Below are 8,456 nucleotides of genomic sequence, written 5' to 3'. Positions count from 1 at the left end.
GGGCCGGCTCCAGGTTTTCATGGGCCACGAGCGAAAAAGTCTCAGTGGACCCCTTTAACATATACCACAAATGATGCAAAGATACGGCAGAGGAATATAGGTATAGTTCAATGTCAAAGATTTCACTTCTTCCATTGCATGAATGATATCAATAGCTCAGAAACCGGACAGTATAGTCCTCCATACAGTATTATTGGCACCACATAGTGCCCCATACAGAATAATGAGCCCCATATTTTGCTTCATACAGAATAATGGACTCCATATAATGCTCCATACAGTATAATGAACCCCATATATTGCTCCATGCAGAATAATGAGTCCTATATATTGCTCCTTACAGTATATAATAGGCCACATATATTGCTCCATACAGTATAATGAGCCCCATATATTGCTCCATACCGTATAATGCCCCCATATATTGTTCCATACAGTATTATACACAAATATATTGCTCCATACAGTATAATGGCCTCATATATTGCGCCATACAGTATAATGGCCCCATATAATGCTCTATAAAGAATAATGAGCTCCATATATTGCTCCATACAGTGCAATGAGCCTCATATATTGTGCCATACAGTATAATGGCCCCATATAATGCTCTATAAAGAATAATGAGCCCCATATACTGCTCCATACATAATGGGCCCTATATAATATTCCATACAGTATATGATGGGGTCCACATATTGATACAGTATATGATGGGCCCCATGTATTGCTCCATATAAAATGGGCTCCATATAATGCTCCATACAGTGTAGAATGAGACCCATAGAGTATAATTATTATTATTATTTGTTTATATAGCATAGAGAAGGGGTTACATCAAAATACAAATATCACTTACAGTAATCAAACTAACAATGACAGACTGGTATAGAGCTAAGAGGACCCTGCCCTTGTGGGCTTACATTCTACAGGATTATGGGGAAGGAGACAGTAGGTTGGGGGTTGCAGTAGCTACTATAGTGTTGAGGTGGCAGCATGGTCATTACAGGTTGTAAGCTTCTTTGAAGAAATGGGTTTTCAGGTTCCGTCTGAAGGATCCAAATGTGGTGGATAACACTGGTCCACAAAAAAAAAAATTCTGACATGGACTTTAAGAACAGTTTAGACTAATTTGAGGGTGCTGAATTCAAATCTGATCTTATAATTTCTCTATCACATCACGTTTTTGCGCTATAGGTATAAAGCCCATTTTCATGAATTCCATGATAAATATAAGTAGTGTATGAAAAGTGCCGGTTTATACGGTAATCTTTGTTATTCCTTTATTAAAAATATATAAAATGTAGTACCGAAAAGCATGTGTTTTTATCATAAAACATTAGGAGTAATTTTCATCAAAAATTGAAAATATCTCGAAATCCTGATGTGATAGCCAAAAACGGAGTTCATATTCGTAATCAGCAGCCAAAATTGACTTAAAATATGTTTTAAAACCTTTTGCCAGAAAAATTGCGTTGACCAGTGTAATCGGACATGTTGGGGCACAGAATTCCAGAGAATGGGGGTAGTCGGGAAAAATCTTGGAGGCGATTGGGTGAGGAGCGAATAAGTGTGGAAGAGAGAAGAAGGTTTTGGGAGGACCGGAAATTACGTGAGGGAAGATATTGAGAGAATAGTTCAGAAATATACGGAGGAGAAAGGTTATGGATGGCTTTGTAGGTTAGTGTTAGTAGTTTAAACTGGATATTGTGGGAAATTGGCAGCCAATTAATTAGTCGGGCAGCAGAGTTATAGACGGACTGGAGTGGTGCGAGAGAGTTAGAAGGTAGGCCACAGAGAAGGATGTTGCAGTAGTCGAGTGGGGAGATGATTAGGGCATGCACGAGCATTTTGGTAGCGAGGGTTGAGGAAAGGACGGATTCTGGAAATATTTTTGAACTGGAGGAAGACAAGAGGTGGTGAGAGCTTGGATGTGAAGGAAAGGGCAGAGTCAAGGGTTACTCCATGGCAGCGGATTTCTGGGACAGGGGAAAGTGTGAGGTCTTATTGTGATAGATAGATGAGGTAGGGAAGATATGCGAGATGGAGGAAAGATAATTAGTTCAGATTTGTTTACATTGAGTTTGAGGAAGCGAGAGGAGAAGAAGGAGGATATGGCTGATAGACACTCTGGTATTCTGGACAGCAGAGAGGTGATGTCTGGGCCAGAGAGGTAGATCTGAGTGTCATCAGCATATAGCTGGTACTGGAAGCCATAGGATTTTATGAGTTGTCCCAGGCCAATGGTATAGATTGAGAAGAGAAGGGTCCTAGCACAGAGCCTTGGGGGACAACAACAGAGAGAGGGCGAGATGAGGAGGGAGTGTGGGGGTAGAAAATGCTAAATGTGCGGTTGGTAAGGTATGAGGAGATCCAGGAAAGGGCAAGGTCTTTGACATCAAAGGAAGAGAAGATCTGTAATAGGAGGCAGTGGTCAACTGTGTCAAAGGCAGAGGACAGGTCTAGGAAGAGGAGTATAGAGAATTGTCTGTTAGCTTTGGCTGTAAGTTATTAGTAAGTTTGGTCAGGACAGTTTCAGTGCAATGGTGGGGACGGAAACCAGAATGTAGAAGAGCAAGTTAGATGCAAAGTGAGAGGAAAGTTCAGCGTGGACGTGCTGCTCAAGGAGTTTGGAAGCAAATGGAAGCAGAGATATGGGGCGATCGCTGAACATAGCGCTCGGGTCAAGGGATGGTTTTTTGAGGATAGGTTTGATTGTGGCATGTTTGAAAGCAGAGGGGAAGGTACCAGAAGTTTGTGATAGGTTGAAGAGATGGGTTAGGGATGGGATAAGTGTGGTGTTGAGGTTAGGGAGGACATAGGATGGGGTCAAGTGCACAAGTGGTGAGGTGTGATTTGGAGAGGAGATGAGCAAGCTCACCTTCAGTGATTTTGGAGAGGGAAGTTATGGGGTTAGGGCATTGGTCTGGTATACAAAGGGGTTGTTGTGGTCGGACAGTAAAGACTTGCCTTGTTTAGTCTATCTTGTTCTTGAAGTGCGTGGCACAGTCCTCGGTGGAGATTAGGGAAGTTGGAGGGGGTAGAGGTGGGAGGAGGAGGGTATTAAATGTGTTGAACAACTGTTTGGGGTTGTGGGATAAGGAAGATACAAGGGTTGTAAAGTAGGCCTGTTTAGCATAGGTGAGAGCTGATTTGAATACGAGTGTTGCTTGTTTGAATGTGGTGAAGTCATCTTGCGAATACGTTTTCTTCCAACACCGCTCTGCAATTCTGGATACTTGCCGAAGCTTTTTAGTGATGTTATTGTGCCAGGGTTGTCTGTTGATTCGTTGCACTCTGCTATGCATGACAGGGGCGACCGAGTCGATAGCTGATGCAGGAATTGCATTGTAGAAACTAGTGTCAGTGTTGTGGGGTGAAGATATGAAGGACAGTGGCAGAATAGAGTCAGAGAGTATGCGAGTGTCTAGATGTGCAAGGTTTCTGCTGAGGTGTGCGAGTTGGTGGACATGGGTGACAGGTGAGGAGAGCAGGGATGAAAACGTGAATAGATGGTGGTTAGCTAAAGGGAAAGGAGGGGTTGTGAAGTTAGGGAGCAGAGATGGGTGAAAACCAGGTCTACTGTATGTCCGTCTGAGTGGGTGGCTGAGGACGACCACTGAGTAAGTCCAAAAGATGAAGTGAGCGACAGGAGTTTGTAGGCTAGATGTCAGAGAGTCCTGTATTTCAGCTGATGTTATTTGTGGGTTTTTCTTTGCATCCTGAACAATTTTTCTGGCATTTGTCACAGGCCACAGGTGAGGATGTTACCTTTAGTAGCCATTCAAACCCATTTGTGTTAACTGCTGTGCATGTTATCAGGCTAAAATCACCAGGATATGTGAACTTTTGATCGGGGTCATTTGGATGTTTTGGGTTGTCATTATGATTTAAAAAGAGAAAACACAGTAGTTTGACAATAAATGGCTTCACCCAACCACTAACCATGAGTGGAGAAAAAGTTTTGGTGTTATCATTTATGTTCTCTGAAAAAAGGCCAAGAAAGCAAAAATTCTGCTGGGGTATGTAAACTTTTGAGCACAACTGTAAATTCTACTGTCAATCTTTGACATCGGCATTTAACATGCGCATGTTGAAAGCACGTCCCAAACGCCGTCCATCGGCACCCCTGTCACATGACTGCAGGGCGCTGATGTGATGGCATGACGACCAGGGGTCTGCAGGAGACCCCTGTGGTTGTCATTGCAGATCTGCTATGAGTGCCGCCCCCTGGTCAGCATTCATAGCAGATGATCACTTCTGCTACACATAGCCGGAATGAAGCAGATCATAAGATCGCAGCTTCAAGTCTCATGAAAAGACTATTGAAGACATTAGAAAGTAAAAAAAATGTTTTAAAAAATATGTAAAAAAATAATAAATAAATAAAAGTTCAAATCACACCCCTTTTGCCCCATTCAAAATAAACAATAAAAAAACACAAAAATACACATGTTTGGTATCTCTGCATTCAGAATCGCCCGTTCTATCAAAATATAAAAAGAATTAATGTGATTGGTAAACGGCGTAATGAGAAAAAAAATCAAAACCCCAGCAACACTGCAACATTGCAATAAAATGCAATAACAGGCGATCAAAAGACCTTATTTACCCCAAAATGATATTGATAAAAACATCAGATCGGTGTGAAAAAAATAATCACTCACCCAACATTTAGTGAACATGGTAAAAAAAAAAAACAGTTGTGGAATTGCACTTGGAATTTTTTGTTTCCATTCTCCAATACACTATATGGTAAAATCAATTGTGTCCTTCAAAAGTACCCATACGGCTATATGGACGGAAAAATAAAAAAAAGTTGTGGCTCTGTGAATAAGTGGAGCAAAAAACTAAAATGCAAAAACTGAAAATCCCAAGGGAGTGAAAGAGTATTTGTCTAAGGCCGGGGTCACACTAGCGTGGAATACGGATGAGTGCTATGTGAGAAAACATCGCATAGCACTGGGATCGGTGTTAATCTATGGGGAAGATGACATCTGTGATTATTTTCTCATGCCGAATCGGCATGCGAGAACAATTGCCGCATGCTGCGATTGGCACCGAGACTCAGCCGCGTCTCAGCTCACTCGCACCCATATAAGTCTATGAGTGCGAGTGACACAACGCACATCACTCGGATATCATCTGAGTGTGGTGCAATATACGCCGACGCCGGCAGTGGAGAAGATGGAGAAATTACTTTCTCCGCCTCCTCCTCTGGATTTACAATATATACAGCTACCGTTTTAGAGGAGGAATGCCCACTAGAACCTTCTTCCCTTATAATTAAGTTTTACAATTACCCTCCACCCAGGGGTAGACATGCCATTTAAGGGGCCTAGTAGATATGGGGACCCACTATCACTTTAAAAATAGCTTCTCAATGTCTTTTGATATTGCATATGAAGGACCAAACTAATTTCTAGTCTGATAGTTAATAGATTTTTTTAAAAGAGACTTAACAGGGTAATCCATAAAGAAATACTGGACAGCAAGGGGCCTAAATACTGTTCTTGAACAGGAGCACTCCATGTCTTTCCTTGCCTCGTAGTATTGCTCACGGACTTTACACTCAGTAAAGCAGAGAGACCATGGCAGCTCTGGAGCCAAAATCTGCAGGGAAAAGTGTATTGTTGTAAACCATATCAAAAGCAGCAGTTTAGCCAGCTATGGAGAGAAGATGCACAGATTCTACACCGACAGAAGAGGAACAAAGGATAAAAAAGACAAACTTTGGACAAATTAACCAATTATTGGAGTTTTAACCTGAAGAAAACTATTTTCTATTAAAGTTAACCTGTCACATCCTTTTTTTATATTAAGCTGCCCCCAATGTCTTGTTGGGAGATTTCGTTGATGTAGGGGGCAGTGAAGGAAGGAATTAGGATGCGTCGGGCGTGGAGAATTTGAAGGGACATTTAATTGACCATGACTGGAAAGTAAGAGATCCCCACCCAGCTGTAGACAAAATATTTCAGCCCATGCAATGTCAGTGGACTTCCAGTTAAACATGAGTATTTGGCTCTGGCGCCAGCTATATAGAGTGACAAGAAAGGAGGCGATTTCTGGGTCAAGCCCTCATAAATATAGATTATTCTGTTGTCCTTCGAAAATGATTAAGAAGAGCTCAAATTTTATCACATCTTTTTAATAATGTTCAAAAAATTACCTGACACCATAAACACCAGTATAACATAAAATGAACTGGGGTAAAAAACAAAACAAAAAACAAGCATCGTATTTAAATTTCATCTTTTTTTTTTCTTTTAAAATAAATTACAATTTTTTTTTTACAGATACAAAGCTAAACAAAGCGATCCCTTTGTACATTTTATGTAAAAAAAACATGATTATCGTAGTCATCATCAATTAACATCAAAAGAAAACAATACATTCTCTATGTTGTCAAAAGCAGCAGCGAAATTAAAAAAAACCCAAAGATTCACACATTTTATTAGCATTTTTAATATAGTTGTTATATGCAAAGAAATTACAAGCACTTTTAGCCCACAGAAATGTTATAGAGTTGGCACCATGGATCTAGACATTACTATGGGACAGGATCCATTTTCCTATGGTCATTTACATGGTACAGGATATAAGTTCATGTTTGGTAGGTGGGTCATTCACGTGAACGGTATGTTCTAGTGTTATTACTTCTTACAGACGACACAGACACCTTAAATACACACTTCATTACTTCAAAAATATTTTTTTTGTTTTCTTGACTCATGAGTATCGTTTCCGACCATGAAAGGATTTGGACAATTGATAGGTCAAGCTCATGGATAGACAGACATTGAATATTGATAATATTAGGAAAGCAACATTTACCAGTTAGGCATAATTACTGCTTCAATCATTATACTCGACTATTTTATTGTATTAACGAAGATAAAAATCACAGCAAATTTTTAATTTAATTTTTTTTTAAGATGTGCATTTGTAGTTTTCGGCATGCCCTTCTCCGTAGTCCTATTTTATCGCAATTTTGGCACAAAAAAAAGAGTGGAGAAATGTTAAAAGGGTTGTCTCAATTTAGTAAGTTATCATTATCACCAATTCAAAGGATCAGTGAAAAGTTGCGATTGATGAGTGTCCCATCACTGGGACCCCATTGATTCCAAGAACAGGGGTCTGATGTTCTCCATCTGGATGGAGCTATGGGCGCTTAGACTGCTGCTGATTCCAAGAACAGGGCTCTGATGTGCTCCATCTAGAAGGAGCTGTAACCCCTTAGACCCCAACTGATTCCAAAAATAGGGCTCTGATGTGCCTCATCTTGATGCCCGTTGGTCCTCCACTGATTCCAAGAACAGGGTTCTGATGTGCCCCATCTAGATGCCCCTTGGACCTCCACTGATTCCAAGAACAGGGCTCTGATGTGATCCATCTGGATGCCCCTTGGACCTTCACTGATTCCAAGAACAGGGCTCTAATGTGCCCTATCTGGATTGAGCTATGGCCCTTTTGATCACTGATTCTAAGAACAGGGCTCTGATGTGCACCATCTGGTTGAAGCTATGGCCCCTGGGACCTTCACTGATTCCATGAACAGTGCTCTGATGTGCTCCCTCTGGATGAAGCTATGGCCCCTTGGACCTCCACTAATTACAAGAACAGGGCTCTGATGTGCCCCATCTGGATCAAGAACAGGGTTCTGATGTGCCCCATATTGATGGAGTTATGGTTCTTCATTCGCATTACTGCTACATTTGTTGCTCATGTCCATTCCTCTGGATCATGGGGAGGGGGGAATGGACTAGTGGGACACCCAGCGATCACCAAGTTATCGCCTATCCTGTATTAACATAGAGTTGGGACAACCCCTTTAATTGCTTTTTATGAGGAGGTGTTAACTAAGTAATAGTGTTCTTATTAAGGAGTTTAGGCCTCAGGAGGAAGACATGAAACTTGAAAACTTGAACCAGGACAGAATCCTTTCTATTATATCTGAATAATGCTCCTAAACTACCCATCGAGTGAGTTAAGTTATGATCCTGAACCTCAATGCAAAGTCTGTAGGTCGGCTGCAATCTAACAGTGGTCCTTTTATATTAATTTCTTATGTGGAAGAAGGTCCTGGGTGCAGCTGCTGCATCTAAACCCCCTACTCTCCCAATCACAACTATCACACATGACTATCTCATTAACACATGTATTTTATTATGGAAATTCACTGTTGAACCTCCTAATCTAAAGTTTGTACTGGGCCTTGTTGTATAAGACAACCAAACTCTTAATCCCACCCAACTCTACCCATGTCTGAAATGTGCACCTGTCTCCAGAGTGATTGTCTGCAGACCACCGACCACCATTAACTCTCTACCTAGATGGTGCAGTCAACAGCTTCCACTCTAGAAAAGGTCAAGAGTTTGAGAAGTCCAACCCTGACCTAGACCAGATTTTCCATTGTGGATTTACACTCTATACCAGCATCATCTTTTTACACTTTT

Source organism: Ranitomeya imitator, chromosome 3 (assembly GCF_032444005.1).
Source record: "Ranitomeya imitator isolate aRanImi1 chromosome 3, aRanImi1.pri, whole genome shotgun sequence".
NCBI classification, from domain to species: Eukaryota; Metazoa; Chordata; class Amphibia; order Anura; family Dendrobatidae; genus Ranitomeya; species Ranitomeya imitator.
Note: the sequence above shows the minus strand (reverse complement) of the source record.